The following is a 27,717-nucleotide window of genomic DNA, read 5'->3' as shown; positions in this document are numbered from 1 at the left end:
TTTTCTCTGTAATTGTGTCTATGGGTTAACAGCACAAGGATTTTTCATATATGAACATGGCTGCATAAATCATCATTTTCTCCCCACTCAAGAAGGCTGTTCTCATGCTCTCTGCGCCTGCCCTGGTTGGCCAGTCCCTGCTTGCCCTTCCCCTTGCTAGCGATTGTTCCAGTCCTTAGGCCAGAACAGTTCCACCTGCTAATTAATTAAAGGGAAACAGTTGCTCTCTCTTGGTCGTTAGCCTGAGGGGCTGTGCGGAACATACCCCAGCTACTGGTTTCCCTGGTAACTGGTGAGCCAACCCGATATCAATTGCCCCTCTAAATAGCGCCTCCTTCTCCCTCAAGGAGCAAAGATGGCTGCCACGCTTGCTTGCTGTACACAGTGGAGGGTGTCGCTCTAGGAACTTTCGCTTCAGAGTTGTAAGATCCCCTTTCCAATTGATATCTCTGTCTCTATTTCTGGCTCATTCTTTGGTCTTGGGGCTGGGTAACTAAAAGGCTTGCAGGTCTGTGGGGTGCAGCCCAACAGTTAGCCGATACGCTAAGGAAGCTCCTGAGAGCGCTGAGATATCTGGGAAATAAGAACAAGAAACAGAGAGTTGCCTGTCCTTTAGCTGTGGGACCTGAAAACCTCAGTCTCTTTCTAGTGAAGTAGCAGCCTGGCACTCGTGACTCATCTGACTGCACGGAGAAGGCAGACAAAATACAAGGATCTGGGTTATCTATTAAGTACTTGGGTGTTATCTGGCTGGGTAAGAAAAGCAGCTTCCCCAGTGGATAAAGGGTAAGAGCATCTGTCTGCAATGCAGGAGACCTAAGAGACTGCGGTTCAATCCCTGGGTTCAAGAAGATCCCCTAGAGAAGGAAATGGCTACTCACCTCAGTATTCTTGCCTGGAAAACTCCATGGACAGGGGAGCCTAATGTGCTACAGTCCATGAGTTTGCAAAGTGTACAACGTGCGTGGCAGAGCACGAACACAGACTCACCACCCCTAAATAATTATAGACATGGACTTTAGGGATATTAACTAAGTGACAGTTTGTGGATTACACATGGCTAGTTACCTGAAAGGGTATTTCTGGGACCTGTGGCAATGGCAAAATAGTAAAGAGTACTCTTGGGTCTTCTAGTCCTAGCTATGGAAGGGGACAGAGCAATGATATAGGGTGATGGGACAGCTGTGTACAGTCTACAATGTGTTATGACAGGTGTAAGGTATTACAAAAGGCTTACCTGAGTTGCTGAGCAATGCAAAAAACACTACTTGAGGACTAGAACAGCTGTGGATGACACAGGGACCCCCATAGACATTGCTAGTGACCAAGGAACCCACTTTACCAGCCATGAAGTTCAGGAATGGGCCAATAAAAAATAACGTACACTGACATTTCTGCCTGCCCTGCAGCTCTACTGCTCCTGGGCTAATTGAAAGAAGAATGGACTACTTAACAATTGATACTGGAAATTCACTCTCTCAACATATGGTCCAGAAGGCTAACTCAAGCCGTGAGAATTGAACATCTCAGGAGCAATTGTCCCAGTACCTAGGCTATGTTAAGCCAGAGGCAACTAACTAGTCAACACCAACTGTTAATCACCAGGACCACTGCCAACTATCAGGGCAATCTTTTGCCCTGTAACATGATCCCTAGAGAAACATGTTATAAAATGGCCCTGGGACTGGCAGGGAATTCCTCAGTAGAATTAGAGACTCAGGTGGGGCCAGGAAGAAGACAGATGAAATCTAAGACTACTAAGGTAATTAATCTGGGCCCCCATTGGAGAAAGGCACTGTTAACGTTAACCCCGTGGTTTATTACACTGCCTGTCCAGAATTTAGCATGGCTCTGAGGACTGAGAGTGGACAGGCAATATGATATGGCAGGCCAGGGCAAAAACCACAAGCAGGGGTGCTATTATCTCAGAATGCTGTCACTGCTTGTAATTTGTGTAATGATCTTCCCTTATTGTGCCTGTTAAACATTTTGTACCAGTTAGAGTGGAGGGATCTTTGTGGACTGGCAACAACGGTGGTAGCTCACTGAGAAATTAGTCTGAAATTAGTCTGGGTCTACGGTGCTATGCCAATGTCGTCGTCCTCTGGACTTCCATGAAAAATGGACCTGATAAATGCCTGGCTCCCAAGATTGCCCACCTCTTGGACTCATGATGTTCTTTAGCTGCTGGTGTCTGTATTGCATTTGTGGTATTTGGTTGCAGTGAACCTCTGCATACCTGAACGCAGGGATATCACCCAAGAGGGGCGGTCCAAGATTATAAAGGTCATGCAGGACGTGTCGGGGTGGAGTGTGTGGTCAGGCCACTCAAGATGGCTGTGTTTGTGCTCTCTGTACATCCCCTGCTCACCAGTCCCTGCTATACCTACACCTTACCACGTGAATGTGTTCCCCCCTGCTCCAATTAGTGATTGTTCTAATCATTTGGCCAGAACATCTCCACCTGCTAGTTGATTGAAGGAAAATATCTGCAGCTGTGATGGTTGTTAAACGGGGCAGAGGGAGGAGGTGGGACTGTGAGGGAGGAGCCCTAGTGCTGGTTTCCCTGGTAACTGATGAGCCAACCTGACATCAATTCTGCCTATAAGTGATGGCCTTCTTCCCCAGGAGTGCAGATGGCTGTCATGTCCTGCCAGCTGTCTGCCATACACAGTGGGGTGTTGCTCCAGCACCTTTCGCTCAGATGTGTGTGATCACATGCCCAATAAACCTTCATCTCTGTCATGTTCCCAGGCTCCTGAATTTTAAGATTGGGCAACTACAAGGCTTGCAGGCCTGTGGGTTACAGGCCAAGAGCCTCCTACAAAGTACTGAAAAATAAGGATCAAACCCTCTGGGTAGGGGGAACCTATGAAAATACCATTTATGGTGAAAATAAACAAGCATGATATTCAGTTAATGTAAAAGAGTTTCAATAGGCCTTTAAGACTGAGTAGTCATCCCTTTGAAAAGAAGTATAGATCAGAAACAATTGAGAAAAATATTAACAGTGGGAGGACCAGTGGTAGCCGTTCATAAAGAAAGTCATCCTGGGCTTACATTTTTGGTGACCACAGAGGTGGGCATTGTGCGACCTATGTTGATAGAATTACCTTGGAGCTGATTTGGTTCCAAGAAGCAGAGGATACTGCGTTTACAGAGGAATTACTCAGACAAGCCATATTTGCTGGAAGCAGTTTGTTTCTGTAGCTGAAAAATGGGAGAGACTTTTAATAAAACAACAAGATGTATCCTTGGCTTGGAGACCACTGAAGACAGCTGGTCTTGCAAAATCCAAGGCATTCATGACAAGTAATAAAAAGGAACTGGTAAAATTTAGATGATCTCAATAAAGCCGTTATTAAAAAAAAAAAAATTTAGATGCTAAGAAACGCTAATAAAGGAAAGTAGAGAAAGTAGTAGTAAATTCTTATTAACAGAACACTAACCATAAAAAATGTTATGTTGCAGATGAAAATTTTAAATGTTTTACTTTAGTGGAAAACCACAAAGAAAAAAATGGAAAAGCTCAGAGAAAAAGTGCTGATGAAAAATGAAAAGATATAATGTGAACTGGAAAAAATAAGAAATAATTTATAGAAATTAAAATACATTTAAGAATCCAAGGCAGAGTGGACACTGCAGAAAACAATGAAAATAGAGAAAAATGCAATAAAATGCAATAAAAGGAAGTTGGGAACAAATCACAGGTGAATGGAGAACAAACTGTAGACAATGGTGGCTCAACAGTGCAGCAGACACCGGTTTGATCCCTGGATTGGGAAGATCCCCTGGAGAAGGAAAAGGCAACCCCCTCCAGTGTTCTTGCCTGGAGAGTCCCACGGACAGAGGAGCCTGGTGGGCTACAGTCCATGACGTCACAGAGAGCTGGACACAACTGATCTCCCATGGAGGAGAAATAGCAATCCAAGGTATATACCATTGAAAAGCCCCTCCCAAATAAAATAAAAATGATGGACTGGAACAAATATTCACAAATGCAACCAGGAACACTTCCTTGAGCTAAAACCTGAATCTATATATTGGAAGACTACATCTTGAACCATGGAAATTGACTCAAAATAGCCAGTGCTGGAATATATAGTAAAGTTGGCTTCAAAGGAAAGTCCTTTGATTATTTTCCCTTTTTCCTTTGGGAAACATGCCAGAAATAGTCTGTTATTCAGACACTATTCTCTTGTGTATTGCTGGTGGGGAGTATGCCACATTTCCAGGCTCTTTTTGCCAGATGTTTCAGTTAGAGTCTGCCAGTGGGAGCCGGTTGTGAGATTAGGAGGCTGGAAGCAAGTAGAAGAAGCACCAGTTCTGCCAGGGACCCAGGGCTTCAGTAGCAACAACAGTGAGTGCTGGCTCCTGGTTGTCCGATCAATGCAGAGCAGCAGTTCCAGCAGTTTCCATGGCAAGGAGAGTTTTGTGGGTTCCTGCAGGTCGTTGCTGCTACCTACAGTTCCTGATCTCTGGATAGCATCATCTAATTCCTTTTCCTTGTACAGTTCTGCCAACACTTTTGCAAGTGTTGCTTGAAACATCTAAAGGATTTTCTGTTTTTCTAATTGGACTCTGATGGAAGTAGCCTGGGAGGAAAACAAACAAACAAAGCATTAAATCACTCAGAAGAATCACTAGGAAACAAATATAAGGCTGATCTCAGATTTTGTCATAGCAACATTAAATACCAGAAGGCAGAGGAGAATACTTATAAGAATCAAGGAAATGCAAGAATAAACAAAAACAAGACTGCCTCAAACTCAAAAACTTTTTGTACAGTGAAGGAAACTATAAACAACAGGAATAGGCCACTACTGAATAAGAGAAGATATTTGCAAACAATATATTTGTTAAGGAGTTAATATCTAAAATAAATGAACTCATAAAACTGAACATCATAAAAACCCAAACAACCCAATTTTAAAAATGAGCACAGAATCTGAATAGATATTTTCCAAAGAAGACATGCAGATGGTCAACGTTGCTAATCACCAGGCAAATGCAAACCAAAACAATAAGTTATCACCTCACACGTGTCAGAATGGCTATTAATAAAAAGACAAACAACGTGTGGGCAAGGGTATGAAGAAAAGGGAACTCTTGTGCCCTGGTGGTGGGAATGTAAACTGGGGCAGCCATTATGGAAAACAGTATTGAGATTCCTCAAAAAATTAAGTTACCATTTGATCCATGAATTCCACTTCTGGGTATTTATCTGGAAAAAACCCTCTAATTTGAAAAGATATATACATCTATGTACACTGAAGGATTATTTACAATAGTCAAGGAGTAGAAGCAATCTCAGTGCCTATCAATAGGTGAATGGATAAAGAAGATGTGGTACATGTGTGTGTAATATATATGAGCAACTAAGCACACACATGCACACACACACACACACATATATATATATATATACACACATGCATATGTATGTATATGTCTGTGTGTCTGTGTGTGTCTGTGTGTGCTTAGTTGCTCAGTTGTGTCCGACTTTCTGGAGCCTCATAAACTGTAGCCTGCCAGGCTCCTCTGCCTGTAGGATTTCCCAGGCAAGAATACTGGAGTGCATTGTCATTTCTGTCTCCAGGGCATCTTACCCATCTAGGCATCGAGCATGCATCTCTTGGGTCTCCTGAATTGGCAGGTGGTTCTTTACCACCAGCACAACCTGAAAAGCCCAGGATTTACTCTCTTAATTTTTATGATGTGCTCTTTCAACAACACAAGAGAAGACTCTACACATGGACATCATCAGATGGTCAACACCGAAATCAGATTGATGATATTCTTTGCAGCCAAAGATGGAGAAGCTCTATACAGTCAGCAAAAACAAGACCGGCAGCTGACTCTGGCTCAGATCATGAACTCCTTATTGCCAAATTCAGACTGAAATTGAAGAAAGTGTGGAAACCACTAGCCCATTCAAGTATGACCTAAATCAAATCCCTATGACTATACAGCAGAAGTGACAAATAGATTTAAGGGACTAGATCTGATAGACAGAGTGCCTGATGAACTATGGACGGAGGTTCCTGATATTGTATAGGAGAAAGGGATCAAGACCATCCCCAAGAAAAAGAAATGCAAAAAAGCAATGGCTGTCTGAGGAGGCCTTACAAATAGCTGAGAAAAGAAGAGAAGTGAAAAGCAAAGGAGTAAAGGAAAGATATACCCATTTGAATGCAGAGTTCCAAAGAATAGCAAGGAGAGATAAGAAAGCCTTCCTCAGTGGTCAATGCAAAGAAATAGAGGAAAACAACAGAATGGGAAAGACTAGAGATCTCTTCAGGAAAATTAGAGATGTCAAGGGAACATTTCATGCAAAGATGGGCTCAATAAAGGACAGAAATGGTATGGACCTAACAGAAGCAGAAGATATTAAGAAGAGGTGGCAAGGCTACACAGAACTGTACAAAAAAAAATCTTCATGACCCAGATAATCACGATGGTGTGATCACTCACCTAGAGCCAGACATCCTGGAATGTGAAGTCAAGTGGGCCTTAGGAAGCATCACTATGAACAAAGCTAGTGGAGGTGATGGAATTCCAGTTGAGCTATTTCAAATCCTAAAAGATGATACTGTGAAAGTGCTGCACTCAATATGTCAGCAAATTTGGAAAACTCAGCAGTGCCCGCAGGACCAGAAAAGGTCAGTTTTCATTCCAATCCCAAAGAAAGGCAATGCCAAAGAATGCTCAAACTACCGCACAATTGCACTCATTTCACGCGCTAGTAAAGTAATGCTCAAAATTCTCCAAGCCAGGCTTCAGCAATATGTGAACTGTGAACTTCCAGATGTTCAAGCTGGTTTTAGAAAAGGCAGAGGAACCAGAGATCAAATTGCCAACATCTGCTGGATCATTGAAAAAGCAAGAGAGTTCCAGAAAAACATCTATTTCTGCTTTATTGACTATGCCAAAGCCTTTGACTGTGTGGATCACAATAAACTGTGGAAAATTCTGAAAGAGATGGGAATACCAGACCATCTGATGTGTCTCTTGAGAAACCTGTATGCAGGTCAGGAAACAACAGTTAGAACTAGACATGGAACAACAGACTGGTTCCAAATAGGACAAGGAGTACGTCAAGGCTGTATATTGTCACCCTGCTCATTTAACTTATATGCAGAGTACATCATGCAAAATGCCAGGCTGGGTGAAGCATGAGCTGGATCAAGATTGCTGGGAGAAATATCAATAACCTCAGATGTGCAGATGACACCACCCTTATGGCAGAAAGTGAAGAAGAACTAAAGAGCCTCTTGATGAAAGTGAAAACGGAGAGTGAAAAAGTTGGCTTAAAGCTCAAAATTCAGAAAACTAAGATCATGTCACCCGGTCCTATCACTTCATGGCAAATAGATGGGGAAACAGTGGAAACAGTGTCAGACTTTATTTTGGGGGGCTCCAAAATCACTGCAGGTGGTGACTGCAGCCACGAAATTAAAAGACGCTTACTCCTTGGAAGGAAAGTTATGACCAACCTAGACAGCATATTAAAAAGCAGAGACGCTACTTGTCAACAAAGGTCCGTCTAGTCAAGGCTATGCTTTTTCCAGTGGTCATGATGTGAGATTTGGACTATAAAGAAAGCTGAACGCCGCAGAATTGATGCTTTTGAACTGTGGTGCTGAGAGTGTGGGACTCTTGAGAGTCCCTTGGACTGCAAGGAGATCCAACTAGTCCATCCTAAAGGAGATCAGTCCTGGGTGTTCATTGGTAGGAATGATGTTGAAGCTGAAACTTCAATACCTTGGCCACCTGATGCGAAGAGCTGACTCATTTGAAAAGACCCTAATGCTGGGAAAGATTGAGGGCAGGAGGAGAAGGGGACGACAGAGGATGAGATGGTTGGTGGTATCACCCACTCGATGGATGAGTTTGGGTAAACTCCAGGAGTTGGTGATGGACAGGGAGGCCTGGTGTGCTGTGGTTCATGGGGTCACAAAGTCGGACACAATTGAGCAACTGAACTGAACCGAAAAGCATTAATTATATTTTTCATATTGTACGTTACATCCTTAGCACTTACTTATAACTAAAAGTCTGTATGTTTTGACTGCCTTCATCTGATGACATTTTTCCCTACCCCCATGTCCAGTAACCGTAAATCTGATTTCTTCTATAACTTTGTTGTTTCTAAAGTATAATTGACCTACAACAGTAGGTTAGTTCCTGTTAATGCAGTGATTTGTTATTTCCATACATTTCAAGCTAATCACCACCATGATTCATTTATTTTGCAACTGGAAGTTTGTATGTATCTCTTTATCTCCCTCACACATTTCTTTCCTTCCCAACCCTCTCCCTGCTGGCAACCACCTGTTTGTCCTTTGTATCTATGACTGTTTTGCTATTCTTATTCATTTATTTTTTGATTCCACATAAAGTAAAATCATGCAGTATTTGTTTTCTCTGACTTGTTTCACTTTTAGCATGATACCCTCTATGCCCATCCATGTTGTTGAAACTGGCAAAATTTCATTCCTTTTTTTTTTTTTTTGGCCGAGTAGTATTCCTTTGTGTATATATGTATGTATATGTATATATGTATACAGAAGGCAAATACTGTAGACCTCTCTGTCAGTGAGGGGTTGGCTGTCTCATGAGGGAAGAAGATCTGATCTGAGTGTGGGAAGAGCTACTACCTGAGTTCTAAGTAGTGATAATACCACTTCATCTACCCTGGAGGAGTTTAGGAAAGCATCCCATTTTTTTTTCTTTGATTAGTCCAAAAAGCAAACACAAGTTCCAGATTTCTTAGTCCACAAATCTGCCACTGTGCATGGGTATCTAAATATAGATCTTGAAATTTTCTGAGCCTGTTGCCATGACCAGAGATTTCTTTCCTCTTTGCCCACCTCCCCAGACACCTCCTACAACACCCCTTAGCTGAACCTGCTCACCTCTCCAACCTCCAAACTATCATACTTTTTCTTTGATTTGTTAGAATTCTAAGTAGAATTCTGTTCCTACTGAATAGAATTCTGATAGTCTAACTCCTTCCAATCTATGTTCAGGGACCCTGCTTACTTATCAGTTACCTTTGTTTTACTTGCAATTTCTCTTAAAGTTTCCCTCTGTAATTTCAAGATTCTGAGGTGGTTTAAACTGGCCAAGTTCTTGGCTTCCTGTGTATTCCTTGCCTTAAATGAGGGCACTGTGTTTGCTTTTTTCAGCAGCTTGAGAACTGCTATCTTTGTGATGTTGATTCTGCTAAGAGAAATAAGGCATAATTTCCCAGTTCTTCATCCCTGCCCATTTTTTTCTGAATTCCAGGGTTTCCTTCCAAGAAACAATGATCATGTGACAAGGCAATGAGGACACACACATGACTTGTTATTCAGATGTACCCCTGTTGGAGTCAACTTGAGAAGCAGCAAGTGGCAGAACTCAGAGGATCTGGGTTGCCTCTTGTCACTGCACAGGCTCTAGGTAACGCTTCTATTTGTCATATTCTTTCACTTCGTGATAATCACTCTCGTTCTGTGTTGCAAACCATCCCCCTAAATCCTTCCCAGACACTTCAAAATTGAGGTAATAAACATCTTTAACTCTGCCCCCTAGCCACTGTTGACTTCACTTGCATGTGGTTTTCTCACGAGGAAGCCGTGGCCACAAGGAGTTGGTGCAAGGCTGGACTGACTGGGAGTTGAATTTGTGCGGTGGAGCTTTGCTGAGCTCAATTTGCTCTTTTCTGGGCTACTCTAACTATTGTGATTCAAGAATACAAATGATTCTGCCTGTTTTCTCTGTCTCCTCAAGTTCTTTCTGACTGGCACAGTGCCTCCTGGATTTAGTAGTTCGGCTCTTTCTATTTCTACTGGCTGACATTGATATAATACATTTCTACTTCTTCTGGAGCATGGATTCCTCCCTGACATCTCCTTCCCACAAAATTGCCGGGATTGATGATTCACGTAGTCCTCACTCTCTGTTGTTACCTCAAAGTGTAATAGAATTAAGACTCCAAATAAATGCCATGTTTTTTATAGCTAAACACCAGTATATATCCATCATCTCAAAAGCTGTTCCCTTAAAACTTTTTAAATAGCTAAACTTAGAACATACTCAGATGGTTTGCCTCTTCTGAAAGGTGAATTATAGTAGGAAAAAAAAAACCTGGGCAAGGAGTTACATATGGATTTGAGATCCATCTTGTACAGTTATTACCTATGGCTTTGGAAATTTAGACACATTTCTTAAACTCTTTGAGCCATGTTGTTATCCTTTACAAAGGAGAATAACAAAACCCAGGTCACACTTGGAACCGAATGGGAAAGAGTACATAAGCCCCGCAGTGCATGGCATGACCAGTATACTCAGGAGTTGAGTGGATTTTGGTATCACACAGGCATCTCATTCCTGGCAATGCTGTTCAATTGTTATATGACCTTAGAGAATTATTTATCTTCTTTCTATCTCCTGTCCTTGTATGTTAAATGAGGATAACATTTCCTCTCTCATAGGGCTGTTGTGTGGATCAAATAAAACGATGAAAGTAGTGTTTAGTAGGCACTGAAAACAGTGCCTAGCAAACTAGTAAATATTCAAAAAGTGCTAGTTGTGTTACTGTGTTAAGTTATCCCATAGTTGCTCAGTGAATGCAGTTACATCTAAATTTGGCAAAATGGAAGTTTCTTTCTGGAAAAAAAATATTTGAAGCAAAACCAGGAGGCCCTGTGCGGTATCTGAGTAGGTAAATAGGCAGCCTAGCTCAAGATCATGAGACATTTTACGAGCAGATTCTAACAAATCTTAGGGAAAAATCAGCATAGAGAGAGAGAGTGATAAAAGTTGGCTCTTGGAAAGTTTCACTCTTGCAATAAGATGACACCAGAGACTGGTATGTAGATAGCACAGCGGGTGATATGCATCAAGACACAATATTTTCCTTTGCAAAGACAGACTCAACAACAGGGCTATTTTTCCCTAAAAGATCTGAGGAAAGGCTGATACGAAATTTCTTTCAAGTGAAATACTATGATCTACAGGTTACGTCTTTACAGAATTATCAGAATGTAGATGGTATTTTTCTCTTCTTGGATCATGCTGATCTTATTTTCCTCTATTTGAACACTGGTGAGGTGAGTAGATGCTATTAAAAAAACAGTTCCAAAACTTTTCTTTGAATGGTTTGAAAACAGGTGGAAGTTTTAAAAGACCTATTTAATCAGCATTCTGTTCATGAAGAATCATTGTAAATGTTAATGCATCTGCTGGTTTTATGAATACTACTTATTAGTTGCACTCGTAGAGAACAAGTGGGTCTGGGACCAGCATACTGACGTCTCTATCTAGCACTCTGTCTCCCTCACCACAGCCCTGTGGCAAAAAGCTCCAGTCCAAGAATTTCTGGTAAATATTTAACAACCTGCCCTCAGGAAATCAAAAAAGTCCTGGTTTGCAGTGTATGCTTATTTCTGTTGTACAGCTATTTCCACCATGGCTGATTTTAAGCTACCTGTCTGGATTTGAGAGGAGATATATATTTAGTCATTTCCAGTGGGCTGGAGCTGGGGGCAGCATACCACACCTCTTATCCCTTACCTGACATGACTCTGGTAGGACTGGTATAGCAACACTCAGACAAAATGTGGACGAGACACGACCCATCCCTGAGTTCTGTCCCTTTGCCTCAGATATTCATCCACAAGTGAACATGTGTCCCAGTTTGGGTTAATCAAGGTATCTATTTTGTTGTTGTTCAGTCACTCAGTCCTGTCCAATTCTTTGAGACCCCATAGACTACAGCTCATTAGGTTTCCCTGTCCTTCACTATCTCCCAGAATTTGCTCAAATTCATATCCATTGAGTCGATGATGCCATCCAACCATCTAATCCTCTGTCACCCTCTTCTTCTCCTGCCATCAATCTTTCTCAGCATCAGGGTCTTTTCCAATGAGTCGGCTCTTCACGTCATGTAGCCAAAGTATTGGAGCTTCAGCTTCAGTATCAATCCTTCCAGTGAATATGCAGGGTTGATTTCCTTTAGGATTGTTTGATTTGATATAAAGAATTTGAAATTTGAACACTGGAGAGAAGTTCTTGTTTGTTCTTGAATAATGAGCTCTGATGTCATCAACTCAGACCTTCTATAGCCTTATTCTTGTTTTCTTTCCTTTGGCTGCCCTTTGAGCCTTCTGGGATCTCATTTCACTGACCAGGGTTCGAACCCAGGCCCCCCTGCAGTGGAAGCTTGGAGTTCTAACTACAGGACCACCAGGAAATTCCCCCTACAGCCTTATTCTTCATGCATATGTGAAGGGACAGAATGAGGGTCAGCAGAAACTGGGTGAGATGCAAAATGGAGAAAGAGAGATTAACATCATCATATTTTCAGAATTTTTTACAGCTACATGAGCCAGAATTTCCATTTGTTGCTTAAGTTAACTTGAATTCAATTTCTCCAACTTGCCATTTAGTACATATCTGGCATATTCAAACAATAGAATGCTACAGATCTATTAAAATGATTTGGAAGCATAAAAATTCACATTTGAAGATTTCCTTTCAATTACCATAAATTTTATTTAAGATATTTTAAAAGTTGAAAAAAATGTATACATCAGAGTTGCACATTTTCTGTGGCTTTTGGGTTCCCTGCGGTCTCTTGAAAATTTGCCTTTTAGTGGGCCAAGTGATCCATTCTCTCTATATATATTATTTTTTATCAAAATGGAAACATACATATACAAAATTCATAATGAATAACCTCAGATGCCAATTGAATTCAGGATGTAGATGAGTAGATCTAGAGAAATAATGGATAACAATAAATATATTTTCTTCAAAAAACAAATGAAAAAACTGAACCCCTTCTCCCAGTACCATACACAATATCTTAGAACCATCTGTCACCAAGCCTGCTCAGATAGCTAGCTGCTTCCTATGGTGCCAGGAGTTGAAATTGTGATTGCAAAAATTTTCCACAAATGCCTCTTGCTCATTTTTGTTTATTAAAGAAGCTGCCGCAGGGATCTGAGTGTGGAGGCACTCCTGCATCTGGTTGAGCGCACTGGCTTGGTCTGTATTGTGGCTCAGCATTTCCCAACCGTGTGATCTTAGTTCAGTACCTGTATTTGTAAGAATCAGTTGCCTCATGTGTCAAATGAGAATATTTATGTTCTAAGAGATTCCTAGTTTTTCATCTGCCCTGTAACCTAAGTCAGCACTTTTCCTGAAACTTTCTCCTTCCTATCCTGACATTTACATGTGAAGTGAGTGAAAGTCACTCAATCGTGTCTGACTCTTTGTGACCCCATAGAATTGCCCAGGCTAGAATACTGGAGTGGGTAGCATTCCCTTCTCCAGGGGATCTTCACAACCCAGGTCTCCCTCACTGCAGGCAGATTCTTTACCAGCTGAACCACCAGGGAAGCCCAAGAATACTGGAGTGGGTAGCCTATCCCTTCTCCAGCAGATCTTCCCTACTGGGATCTTCCCGACTGTCCTGGAAATTGCCAGGGTGGTGAAAAGTGTTAGTCGCTCAGTTGTACCTGACTCTTTGCAACCCCATGGACTGTAGCCCTCTAGGCTCCTCTGTTCATAGAATTCTCCAGGTAAGAATACTGAAGTGGGTAGTCATTCCCTTCTCCAGGGGACTCTTCCTGACCCAGGGATCGAACCCAGGTTTCCTGCATTGCAGGTGGATTCTTTACTGTCTGAGCCAACGGGGTGGTAAAACAAGGGTGAATTTTTCCTCTCTTCAGCATACCCCAATAACTGTACTAGAACTTTCCCTTTCCCACCACTGCTGTCATATGATGGGTGAAGTTTCCTGTGCTCTCTTTGGGGGTACTTATGAGTGTCCTGGGTGGATGAAAAAGATAGTGAGAACAGGAGACTCTGCAAAATCTTGAGCATAGAGAGAGGTGGTGGTGGCAGCTGGTAAAGGCAGCCATTCTCTGCCCAGGGATGATGACAGTCACTGACATGGGTTTTCTGTAAGTAGAAGAGTAGTCTTGGCTTCCACTCTGCTTCCTAATGCTGACCCCTTACTGATGATTAGACACATTTCCATGCTAATGCTTCCCTCTCATCTCTAACTCCCCTGAGACCCTTCTGGACTGGAAGTTTGGTCCTCTTCTGAGGTTGGCCCCACCATTCCCTTTTCTCTTTCTCTCAGCCCAGGGAACCCTCAACCATCATTTTCCAAATGTGGGAGTTGGAGTCATTTCCTTCCCTCTTTTTTGCTTTTTAATCTCTGCTTTATAAACCCTTTGATCCACTTCCTTCAGGGACTTCCTTTTGAGTCTTAAGAGACTAGTTAGGAAGCATAAAAAACAAAACAAAACAAAACCAACCACCAATGACCAAACCAAATCTACAAATGAAAGTACATGTATTTTTTTCTCTTCACTTTCCTTGTAGAAAAATACTAATTCTTCCATGCTCCTCTTACAAATTGGGGGAAGGATGAAAAAAAAGTAAAATCTTAAAGATTGACATGTCAAAGTCTTGTTACCTTGATATAATAGGCAGGGCTTACCAAACCCTGCTGATCTGGTGTTGGGCATCTGAATAAACCTTGCTCAATGGTGGTTCTTTGCCCAGGATATTAAAATTGCAACTTAGAAAGGATAGCTTTTGTTGGTATGCAAAATCTGAGAATTGAATTATTAGTGATCTTGTTTTCTGTCATATAGACACAAGGACCAGAGGAAACCCAAGAAAGAAGATTGTGGGAGACTTGCAAAGAGGAGCAGAGAAGGCAGAGTAAGAACTTGAGCACTTCTTCTAAAACCAGTGGTTTGGTAGCAGTGGTTTGAAGGTTCTTTTTGCATTCTAAATACTGGGTTCTGTGAGTTGGTTTCTGTCCTTGTGATCCAGAGTCTTATCACAAATACTCACTTCATAGGATTTCTGCTCAGTGTAGATGCAGCAAGCCTGTTCAGTTTCTTAGTAGAATAGCTGGCACTTAAGAAGCATACAGAATGTTGTTATTATTTAAAGCAATACACTTTTTCATATCTGACTTGTATTTTTCCAGATTCCCTAATCACTATCCATGCCTGTCCAAGACAAAATGATTTACTCATTTACCATCCATTCTGTTCATGTTTAGGTTAAGCAATCATTCCTGTTCTTTTTCATCATTACATGCACTTAGGTACTATTACTCACTTAGGTTATCTGGCACATAATAAACATCAAATGATGATCTGTTCAATGAATGCATTTGGAATATAATGTGATAATGATTGATTAATTTCTGTTATTTAAGAACAATCAAACCAAAATATCACTCCTAACTGTTGCCATACACATGTATATTGATATCTAAACAGTGTTAGTTAAAAAAAGTCTGACATTTCCTTGAAAATGTCTGATCAAACTTCTATTGAACAAAGGATACTTTGGTTTTTTCATTTTGGGATTTCCTTAATAAAAATCCGCATAAGGATATCATGTTCTAAGCTTATCTTAATCTAGTGGAGGAAGAGCAGTTTTACTTGGGAATATCGCCATTTTATGAAATTTGCCACGTATCTTTTACAACATATTATGTGTGGAGGAGGAAACAGCAACCCACTCCAGTATTCTTGCCTGAATAATTCCATAGACTGAGGAGCATGGTGGGCTACAGTTCATGGGTTCGCAAAGACTCAAACATGACCGAGGGACTGAACACACACACACACATATACATTTTACTACACTTATACTTCTCTGTCTGCGGATTTTTAAAGATATTTCAAAAAGGACTTCTGTTGTGCCTTTGTTGTATGATTTGTGGTAAAGAGATACCATTTTCTAGGAAGTCATGTTAATATTTATCTCCACTATTTGAAGGAAGTGTTGACTTCTCAAAGGTAAATACTTTCCGAATGACTTACCTGGCTTGACATTCCACTGTGACTTCATTCAGTACTATGGAAGTTACACCTTATTTATCAGCAAGTTTGGTACTTTATCCTACTGCTCCAGAGTGGAAAAAAAAAATTCTAAACAGACTTTGGCAATTTTACTTTATTTAAGACCATTCCTCTAAAGAATTATTCTTTCCAATGAGCTTTGTTTGTCTTTCTTTTGGAGAAGAGCATGTCAGAGTGTTACCTAATGAGAGCTCTCAAGAATAAATTGTGCAAACACTAGGAAAAAAACTATGTTCGATCTTATCTGAAGACAGACGCAAAAGATCTAAAGTTTAAATTATGGAATGAGAGAAGAAGGATTGGCTTTAAAGCAGTAAAAGTTTGTCTTGTGATGTTTTTGTTTGTCATGGATGCCTTTAGGAACTTCTGAAAACTGTGAATTCATTCCCTAGAGAAATCTATACAGCAACATACATACACAGAATTCTTCATGGCATTTTAGAGAGTTCACAAAGATGCTGAAACTTTTCTATGAATTTTATGTTAAAAACACTTGCTCTAGAGAACAGTTCCTCCAAAATAAAGAATGTTTAATAGTTAACTAAATTGCTTACCATGAAAATGTATTTTTTAAAAAAGGAAAATGTATTCAAGTGGGAAATAGAGTCTTAGTACTTTTGCTTCTGAACTGACAATATCGTTATTGAAGTCCTGAGGTACTAAAGCCACTTTCTGCTCTGTGAATCTTAGAAAGTTACGTTTTCTGCAAAATTCTTGGGCGTTCATATTATACACATTGAAACTAAGGGAAGCATCTGCTCTGTCTGAAATAGTACCAGCTATAATCTGACATGCATCATAATTTTGGGAGGAGAATCAATTTACAAAGAGTTGACTATATAGAATTGGATGGAAAATTAAATTCAGGTTCATTAATCATAGTCAATGGATTGAAATGTTATAAGTATTATCTTCTAATATCATAAATAAAATTGAGGTGAGTTACTGTTTCATGTATAGTAATAAATCAAGAACATAAAAATGGCTAGGGAAAATTTATTTCTATTTTATTCTTAACATCTCAGCAGGATACAGTCAGAAGACTTCTGCTGTTGGTAATGAATTTGCATATGGTTTATAAGAGTGTTTAATCCAGAGGGACATCTCAACTCTCCTAACAATACATATTTTAAAAAATATGAAGAGACACCATGGTAGCCAAAGGATATTTGATGTTTTCCATTGCTAGTGTAAGCAAAAACTTGTGATACATATATATTACATATTATATATATAATATGTATTACATGCATCTTGTGTAATAATATACACACTGTTTACCTTTTATTTTCAAATAGACCAGAAAAGACTGATGCTTTCAGACAGTTTTTGAAAGATCTGAAGTCAATATATACTTTAGATTACTGTTTTCAGAGTATTTTGATTGAAATCCAGAGTAAGCTATACATATAACCATTATACTTTACATGTTTATAAAAATAAAGATTTCACAAAACTATTCTTATGTTATCTGCAATATTTAGGTAAATATTTAAATAAAGTACAATACACTTTAATATTTACTATTTCATTCTTTCCATCTTATTTTAATCTATTTCATAAAAAATTGCTTTCCCCCTAAACTTATTTCACAACCCCTGAAGAATGAAAACAGTTTAAAAATTCTTCCTCAATGTTAAAAGTTCTCAAAATTTGGTGTAGAAAAGAAATTCCCAAACAGCTCTTACAAAACACAGATTACTAGGCCTGCATCAGAGATTCTGATTCACTAAGATTTTGTGAATGCAGTCCAAGAATCTACATTATTCAGAAGCTTTCAAGATTATTCTGATGCAGATTTGAGGAATAGGTTCTATCTAGTAACCCAGGTTCTATCCTTGAATTCAGTTCAGTTCAGTTCAGTTCAGTCGCTCAGCCATGTCCGACTCTTTGCAATCCCATGAACCACAGCATGCCAGGTCAATTAAGTTAAATCAGCTAAAAATTACACATTTGCACTAAGCTATGTTAACTTCCTGCCAGGTTGTTTTTACTGAGATGAACTTTGGTGTCTTGTCTTTAGTCTTCATTGAATGATGCAAGAAGAAATTTAATATTGCACTTTCATAGGTATTTCATTGAGACAAGGGTCTTTGTAGCCCAGCAGTGTTGCATACATGAAACTCCAAGTGAAATTATTGCTCTATGCCAGAGAAGGCTTCACCTGCGTTAAAGAATTGCTATTTCTTGTTATCAAAGAGAATTAAATAATTGGCTGCTCTGTGCTAGAGCAACCAAGACATTTTTCGGTTTTAACTACTGTATTCTTGGCACCTAGAACAATGCTTGGCTCATAGCAGATCCTAACAAAATCAATATTTGTTGAATTGAATGCTTCTCCTTCATGTTGGCTGTCAACAAAATTGGAGGCAAATTCCTATGTCAGCTTTGATACTAGTTGATCTTATGTCCTCTGTATGTGCACATTTGTGATTTTGACATTCTGTGTCAATTTGTTTGCTTCTGGGTTTGTATTTGGTAAGCTTATATAGGTAGCAAGGTCTATATAAATAAATGTTACCAGCAACTATTAAGTGTCTGATACGTAACAGTTGAAAATTATTTTCTCCTCATAAGAGGCTGATTTAAAAACTAAAACTTAAGAGATTTCATGATTTACCCAATTCAGACTTCAGGAGGGTTGGAGGACTTCGATGAAATCATTATGAGAACAGCATAAGCCAGTGGTCATAGAGTACCTGTTTCTCTGCAAATATTATAGAAACTTGGCTGCCCAAGTCTGCTGCTAAGCTAGAGCTCAAGGCTGCCAGTGTGTGTTTAATTATGCTTCAGACCTGTTGTCTGAATCAGTCCTCCGCTCCACCCTCCTTTTTGTGTTAAAGCAAATGGCAAGAATGACTTGTGATAATGTTGGGTATTCACAAGAAAGATCACTCATGATCAGGGCAGATCTGTTGTTGTTCTAAATAGAATATTTAAAGATTTTAAGTCACATCTAAAAAGGTTGCATTTGAGCAGGAAATTAGCCCTTGTGTGCATGTTTTTCCTGTATGTTTTCCTATGCTTTGCCATAAAGGTCCATCTTGTTATTCTAGCTTCACAAAAAGGATTGAGGGGAAGAACTTAAAAAAAAATTTATTTTATTGAGGTATAGTTGATTTATAATGTTGTGTTAATTTCCACTTTATAGCAAAGTGATTCAGTTGTACGTATATATGTTCTTCCCTGGTGGCTCAAACAGTAAAGAATCTGCCTGCAGTACAGGAAGCCTTGGTTTGATCCCTGGGTTGTAAAGATCCCTGGAGAAGGGAATGGCTACCCACTCCAGTATTCTTGCCTGGAAAATTCTATGGACAGAGAAACCTGGCTGGCTACAGTCCATGCAGTCTCAAAGAATCAGACACAACTGAGCAACTAACACTTTCACTTTTCATGTTCTTTTGCATATTCATTTCCATTATGATTTATCACAAGACATTGACTATAGTTCCCTGTGCTAAACAGTAGGACCTTGTTGTTTACCCTTTCTATGTATAATAGTTTATTTCTGTGAATTCCAAACTCCTAATCCATATCTCCTCCCATCCCTGGCAATCACAAGTCTGTTCTCTCTGTGAGTCTGTTTCTGTTTTGTAAATAAGTTCATTTGCATCATATTTTAGATTCCACATATAAGTGTTATCATATGGTATTTGTCTTTTTCTTTCTGACTTCATGTTGTATGATAATCTCTAGGTCCATCCATGTTGCTACAAATGGCATTATTTTATTCTTTTCATGACTCAGTGACATCCCTATTGTGTGCGTATATGTATGTGTATATATATATATATATATATACACTACATCTTCTTTATCCATTTCTGTCAGTGGACGTTGAGGTTGTTTCCATGTCCTGGCTGTTGTAAATAGAGCTGCTGTGACAACTGAAGTGCATGTATTTTTTTCAAATTAATTTTCTCTAGATACATTCCTAGAAATGGGGTTGCTGGATCATATGAAAATTCTAGTTTTAGTTTTTTGAGAGGGGCCAGAAATTTAATATTAGTTTTGGATAAGTTTACTTTGACAGAGGTTCTAGTTCTAAAATTTTTGTGGGGACAAGGGGAGGGAGCCTGGGCATGGCTGAGCCTCAGCAGCCTCACCTACCCATGTGATTGGAGGGGAAAGGCAAGATGCTGATCAGGCAGCTCCCTTGACTGCTTTCTACCTCCAGTTTGAAGGTCTTGCTCTCATACTTTTTCTCATCCTTCATGTCAACATATTAGTTTTACAAAATTGTTGAAAGTGTGCCTCTTACAGAAAATGAGATCCTGGCAGGGAGAAATAGCATACCTGTCTTCTCTGCTATGGGACTTCTGCTCAGCAGAATTGGAAAGTCCAACAATTTGACCATTCTTGCTTAAGTGGTTATTGAATAATTTGTCTCCTTCGTTCATTCATGCCACAGTATCTGTGAACAGGGAAATAGGTACATGAAGAAGGGGAAAAAAGATGGAAACTAACATTTTTCATGTATCTATGCACTAAGTTATGTGTTTAAGTGCATTTTTTTACTTTAAATCTTGGAACCATTTCCACATGTGACTCAGTTCAGTTTAGTCACTCAGTCATGTCCGATTCTTTGTGACCCCATGAATTGCAGCACGCCAGGCCTCTCTGTCCATCACCAACTCTCGGAGTCTACCCAAAGCCATGTCCATCGAGTCGGTGATGCCATCCAACCATCTCATCCTCTGTCGTCCCCTTCTCCTCCTGCCCCCAATCCTTCCCAGCATTAGGGTCTTTTCCAATGAGTCAACCCTTCGCATGAGGTGGCCAAAGTATTGGAGTTTCAGCTTCAACATCAGTCCTTCCAATGAACACCCAGGAATGATCTCTTTTAGGATGGATTGATTGGCTCTCCTTGCAGTCCAAGGGACTCTCAAGAGTCTTCTCCAACACCACAGTTCAAAAGCATCAGTTCTTTGGCACTCAGCTTTCTTCACCGTCCGACTCTCACATCCATACATGACCACTGGAAAAACCATAGCCTTGACTAGACGTACTTTTGTTGGCAAAGTAATGTCTCTGCTTTTAAATATGCTATCTAGGTTGGCCATAACCTTCCTTCCAAGGAGTAAGCGTCTTTTAATTTCATGGCTGCAGTCACCATCAGCAGTGATTTTGGAGCCCCAAAAAATAAAGTCTGACACTGTTTCCACTGTTTCCCCATCTATCTCCCATGAAGTGATGGGACCAGGTGCCATGATCTTAGTTTTCTGAACGTTGAGCTTTAAGCCAACTTTTTCACTCTCCTCTTTCACCTTCATCAAGAGGCTCTTTAGTTCTTCTTCACTTTCTGCCATAAGGGTGGTGTCATCCGCATATCTGAGATTATTGATATTTCTCCCGGCAATCTTGATTCCAGCTTGTGTTTCTTCCAGCCAAGCGTTTCTCATGATGTACTCTGCATATAAGTTAAATAAGCAGGGTGACAGTATACAGCCTTGACGTACTCCTTTTCCTATTTGGAACCAGTCTGTTGTTCCATGTCCAGTTCTAACTGTTGCTTCCTGACCTGCATACAGGTTTCTCAAGAGACAGGTCAGATGATCTGGTATTCCCATCTCTTTCAGAATTTTCCACAGTTTATTGTGATCCACACAGTCAAAGGCTTTGGCATAGTCAAGAAAGCAGAAATAGATGTTTTTCTGGAACTCTCTTGCTTTTTCGATGATCCAGCGGATATTGGCAATTTGATCTCTGGTTCCTCTGCCTTTTCTAAAACCAGCTTGAACATCTGGAAGTTCACGGTTCACGTATTGCTGAAGCCTGGCTTGGAGAATTTTGAGCATTACTTTACTAGCATGTGAGATGAGTGCAATTGTGCAGTAGTTTGAGCATTCTTTGGCATTGCCTTTCTTTGGGATTGGAACGAAGACTGACCTCTTCCAGTCCTGTGGCCACTGCTGAGTTTTCCAACTTTGGTGGCATATCGAGTGTAGCACTTTCACAGGATCACCTTTGAGGATTTGAAATAGCTCAACTGGAATTCCATCACCTCCACTAGCTTTGTTCGTAGTGATGCTTTCTAAGGCCCACTTGACTTCACATTCCAGGATGTCTGGCTTTAGGTGAGTGATCACACCATTGTGATTATCTGGTTCATGAAGATCTTTTTTGTACAGTTCTTCTGTGTATTCTTGCCACCTCTTCTTAATATCTTCTGCTTCTGTTAGGTCCATACCATTTCTGTCCTTTATCGAGCCCATCTTTGCATGAAATGTTCCTTTGGTATCTCTAATTTTCTTGAAGAGATCTCTAGTCTTTCCCAATCTGTTGTTTCCCTCTATTTCTTTGCACTGGTCGCTGAGGAAGGCTTTCTTATCTCTCCTTGCTATTCTCTGGAACTCTGCATTCAGATGGGAATATCTTTCCTTTTCTCCTTTGCTTTTCACTTCTCTTCTCTTCCAAGCTATCTGTAAGGCCTCCTCCGACAGCCATTTTGCTCTTTTGCATTTCTTTTCCATGGGGATTTTCTTGATCCCTGTCTCCTGTACAACGTCACGAACCTCTGTCCATAGTTCATCAGGCACTCTGTCTATCAGGTCTAGACCCTTAAATCTATTTGTCACTTCCACGGTATACTCATAAGGGATTCGATCTAGGTCATACCTGAATGGTCTAGTGGTTTTCCCTACTTTCTTCAATTTAAGTCTGAATTTGGCAATAAGCAGTTCATGATCCGAGCCACAGTCTGCTCCCGGTCTTGTTTTTGCTGATTGTATAGAGCTTCTCCATCTTTGGCTGCAAAGAATATCATCAATCTGATTTCGGTGTTGACCATCTGGTGATGTCCACGTGTAGAGTCTTCTCTTGTGTTGTTGGAATAGGGTGTTTGCTATTACCAGTGCGTTCTCGTGGCAAAACTCTATTAGCCTTTGCCCTGCTTCATTCTGTACTCCAAGGCCAAACTTGCCTGTTATGCCAGGTGTTTCTTGACTTCCTACTTTTGCATTCCAGTCCCCTATAATGAAAAGGACATCTTTTTTGGGTGTTAGTTCTAAAAGGTCTTGTAGGTCTTCATAGAATCGTGTGACTAGCCCTTTGAAAATAGCTGTATTATTTAGGGCTATTATTATCCACACTTCATTGATGGAAAAACGACTAGTTCTCAAAGAGATTAAGCAACTTGCCAAGATTACATGTCAGTGGCCATCACATATGTCTAAATTCACTGCCTGTTTCCGTCAGACCACATGCTCTCCCAAATCTGTGAGCATCTCCACTTTCTCTGAGAGTAATAGTAGTAATTACATTACTGAGTTGCTCTCATATACAGAGGCTGTTGTCCAAATTTAGTGTATTTGCTCAATTACAGAGAAATTCTACTAGAGTTTCTGTCTTCTTGCTTTGTACTGATTCAGGTAAACAGGTAGAGTTCAAAGGTTTTTTTGGTAATAATTAAGTACTACCCTATTAAAGCTGTACGGTGCGTTGCATTGCCTCTTTATTAGTAAACATCAACCATTCTAGAATTTTACTATATCCAGACCCTTGTCTCTTTTAGCGTTAGGTGTCTTGGGTATGTATCTGAATTTTTCAAGATAGGTTTTTCTTACTTCTCAGAACATCATGCACAAACATCTATCCATTTCTTTATATGTGAGCCTCTAAGGTTTCTCTTCCATTCTGTCTATTCAACCTTCTTGACAGACTGTCTGTAACATAAAGTAGGGTCCAGAACTTACACATCTTCAGAATGCAAGGAAGAAAGCATGAAAACAGGAACAGATAAATGAAAAAAAAAAAAAATAACAGTCTGCTCACTGGCAGACTAGAAAAAGCAGCACAGATTGTGGAGAGAAAGAACCCGTTTGTATTTCAGAGTGGTTTTTGAAGCTTAGACATGAAGGCTGGTTACTATTGAACCCAGCATGAGGTTACTTTCCATCTATCATCCTAGGTAGTGATTTAGATAACCTGTAATGGCCACCTCTTTTTCCGTTGATGACTTATTTCTTCTTTATCTGTGTTGATTAAATATGCCATTTAAAGTAAATCTCTCAGCTGATATTAAAAATTGATGACCAAATGAAAGTGATCCAGCACCTGCATCATCACTAGCTAATAATCTTATTACTGTTCTCAAACGATGTAATTATTTCACATCACACACGCGGCTCTAACCAATGGAGCCCAGAGCAATTTGCATTCAATTCTTATTAACATATCCAACAAATTAAGTAGTAGAATATTAAAACCTGCTGGAATGAGTAAAAGATTCAGCAGTCCCCCTTGGGAGATCTAGCGTGCCTTTCATGACTGTCCTTTTGGGGATCACAAAAGACAATGGGCTTGTGACTCTTCAGCACGTGTCAGGTCAGCACTCTTCAGACAGGTCAGGTCTGTTTATTTATATACACAGATACGTTTATCTACCTATGACATGCTTACCATGTCATATCATTTCTACTGAAGTCAGTTTTTATCCCTGAGTGAGTGAGTGAGTGAAGTCGCTCAGTCCTGTCTGACTCTTTGCAACCCCATGGACTGTAGCCTACCACGCTCCTCTGTCCATGGAATTCTCCAGGCAAGAGTACTGGAGTGGGTTGCCGTTTCCTTCTCCAGAGGATCTTCCCGACCCAGGGATCGAACCTGGGTCCTCCCACATTGTAGGCAGATGCTTTACCATCTGAGCCACCAGGGAAGTCCTTTTTATCTCTACTATTATCAAAGAATTCGATAATACTATGTTTCCATGGTAGACACTTTATTTGATTAGATCAATTTTAAGCAATACACTTAAACTTGACTAAAAATTTCCTTAGAAAAATTTTATTTTCCTTCAAAAATATTCATTGCAACTCAGGAGTTTCAGGGTGATATTTTAGAAAACATGCCCGGTGATGGCTGCATTGGTGTCAAGTTACTCAGGTGCTTACAGATATTTGTTATGTGCCTGTGTCCCAGCCTATCCTAACAGTTTTAGATAAAATTTCTTCTTATGGTATCAATATCATCTGGTAATCTCTCTATTTTAATTTTAACTGTGGGTTATGGGAGAAGGAATTAAAATATTTTTTTCCCTTTAGAGAGCCTCTTTCATTCATTTCAGCTCAGCTTACAGGCCTTGCCATATTGGCGTCCCTTGTATTCCCATCCTTTGTAGGTCTCTCTGCCTGCCAATGCAAGAGATAAGGATTCATTCCCTGGGTTGGGAAGATCCCCTGGAGAAGGGAATGGCAATCCACTCCAGCATTCTTGCCAAGAAAGTCCCATGGACAGAGGAGCCTGGTGGGTTACTGTCCATGGGGTCGCAACGAGTCAGACACGACTGAGTGACTGAGCATGCGCACATGCCCTCCAGAGTAACCACGGCTCATCTGCTTGCACAATTGGTTGGTAATGGATCCAAGGGAAAAAGGAAAGGAGAGTCTTTAGCAGTGTTCTGGGAACACTTTATGATCTAGAATAAATAATGAGGCATTAAATCAACACAGAAAAACACTAAATGTAATTCACCATCTTTATTGCACAATCTGAGATATTTTCCACAATCCATAAACATTTCCCAAGTTTTATCAGCATTCAGCATTACTGTCCAGTCATGCTTCTCCCTGTGGAAACATAAAAAAAGCATGCTTCTTCCAAATCTGAAAACTAGAAAAGTCTGCCAAGATAGAGATGTATTATTTATAAAGCAATACATGGAAATGTTTCATTTCTGATAAATTGTAGTCCTGGAGAGGTTTATGTCATTATGTTGATATTTCTCCCGCCTATCTTGATTCCAGCTGGTAACTCATCCAGCCCAGCATTTCTCATGATGTGCTCAGCGTATAGGTTAAAAAAACAGGGTGACAGCAGACAGCCCTGTCATATTTTCCTTTCTCGATCTTGAACCAATCAATTATTCCATATAGGGTTCTAACTGTTGCTTCTTGGCCCACAGGCAGGTTTCTCAGGAGACACGTAAGATGATCTGGAATTTCCATCTCTCTAAGAGCTTCCCACAATTTGTCATGATCCACACAGTCAAAGGCTTTAGCATAGTCAATGAAACATACTAGTAGAGGGAAAAAAAGACTGATATTTTTTGCTGATATTTATTTTTGATATATATATATATATTTATGATGGCATATAAATTAGTTTGGTAGGACTGTCATGAGAAATACCTGGTCCTAGAGCCATGTAATGTGCGAGACTTAGAAACAGGAAGATGATCCAGCCCTTGTTCCTAAGAAACCCATGCAGTAACTGTTAGATTTATTGCCTGTGAGTGATGAAAACATAATGTATGTAATTTTGGGGAAGAACATGGGAGAATCGCAGCCTTGAGAACAGGTATAAAAAAAAAGAACAGAGACAGTAGAAAAAGGCAGTAACCAAGGGCATTCTGGACAGTAGAAAGGGAAGCAGGCACAGTCCCATAGCAGGAACTGTTTGGTTAGCAACAGCCACCATGATGGGTGATTGGTCTCCAACTATTTCTTCTCTCCTTTAATGTCTCAGTCAGCATTCAGAACCCCATGAAGGAGTGCATAGTGACCAAGCTTAGTTTCCAGGCCTGTTCCTTGGTTCCATGTGGAAAGAAGACATATTTCCTTTCATCTCCTTTATGGAAGATGATACCTCCCATCCAACCTAAGATAAGTGGGGAAGAAGCAGTTGTATGTGAGAACTAGCTTGTATTGCTCACAAGAGCCAATTAGTACATTTTTCAGAAAATTTATTAAATAAATAATATTTAAAAGCAAAGGTCATAAATACTCATGACTTCTAAACTATTTTACTATTATTTATGTTCTTGAGGTTATTTACATCTAATATGGCTGTGAAGTGGGAATATCATATATGGGTGTGCCTGTAGGTCTCTTCCCAGCTCTGTGTTCAGTGACATCAAGTTGGTAGCTCAAAACTGGCCAAAGTGGGACTGTTTCACACCATAGAGCTTCACAAACGCTGCAAAGTAGTGCTTGGTTTATTGCTGTGTTGTCTAGATTACAAAAGTGATGGAGACAGCCACTATGGAGAACAGTGTGGGATTCCTTAAAAAACTGGGAATAAAACTGCCATATGACCCAGCAGTCTCACTGCTGGGCATACACACCGAGGAAACCAGAATTGAAAGAGACACGTGTACCCCAATGTTCATCGCAACACTGTTTATAATAGCCAGGACATGGAAGCAACCTAGATGTCCATCATCAGAAGAATGGATAAGGAAGCTGTGGTACATATACACAATGGAATATTACTCAGCCATTGAAAAGAATACATTTGAATCAGTTCTATTGAGATGGATGAAACTGGAGCCCATTATACAGAGTGAAGTAAGACAGAAAGAAAAACACCAATACGGTATACTAATGCATATATATGGAATTTGAAAGATGGTAGCGATAACCCTATATGCGAGACAAAATAAGAGACACAGATGCATAGAACAATCTTATGGACTCTGAGGGAGAAGGTGAGGGTGGGGCGTTCTGAGAGAATAGCATTGAAACATGTATATTATCATATGTGAAACAGAACACCATTCCAGGTTCAATGCATGAGACAAATGCTCAGGGCTGGGGCAATGGGATGACCCGGAGGGATAGGATGGGGAGGGAGGTGGGAGGGGGGTTCAGGATGGGGAACACATGTAAACCCATGGCTGATTCATGTCAATGTATGGCAAAAACCACCACAATATTGTAAAATAATTAGCCTCCAACTAAAATAAATAAATTTATTTTAAAAAAAAAAGTGATGGAGAAATATAAGTAATGCAGATAAACCTTAAAATTATGTCGTTTGTAGGGATTGCATTGTGAAGAGCACAAAAAACTGAGGAAATTGCCTTCTAGTATTTTCAAAACTATTATCAAAT

At 40.1% G+C, this 27,717-nt stretch overlaps 1 long non-coding RNA gene across 1 annotated transcript in view; it reads left to right on the top strand.

The window, feature by feature from the left end:
- Nucleotides 1-27,717, top strand: part of LOC145544355 (uncharacterized) — a 128,789-nt gene that overhangs the window by 2,292 nt on the left and 98,780 nt on the right. Inside the window, exons 2-3 of the long non-coding RNA XR_014081355.1 lie at nucleotides 9,292-9,447; nucleotides 14,661-14,730. This is a non-coding gene — a long non-coding RNA (uncharacterized LOC145544355). The remainder of the gene's footprint in view (nucleotides 1-9,291; nucleotides 9,448-14,660; nucleotides 14,731-27,717) is intronic.

The sequence above is a fragment of the Giraffa tippelskirchi genome, chromosome 1 (genome assembly GCF_054371585.1).
Source record: "Giraffa tippelskirchi isolate mGirTip1 chromosome 1, T2T-mGirTip1v1.2.pri, whole genome shotgun sequence".
NCBI lineage: Eukaryota > Metazoa > Chordata > Mammalia > Artiodactyla > Giraffidae > Giraffa > Giraffa tippelskirchi.
Note: the sequence above shows the minus strand (reverse complement) of the source record. Positions and strands in the feature narration are given on the sequence as shown.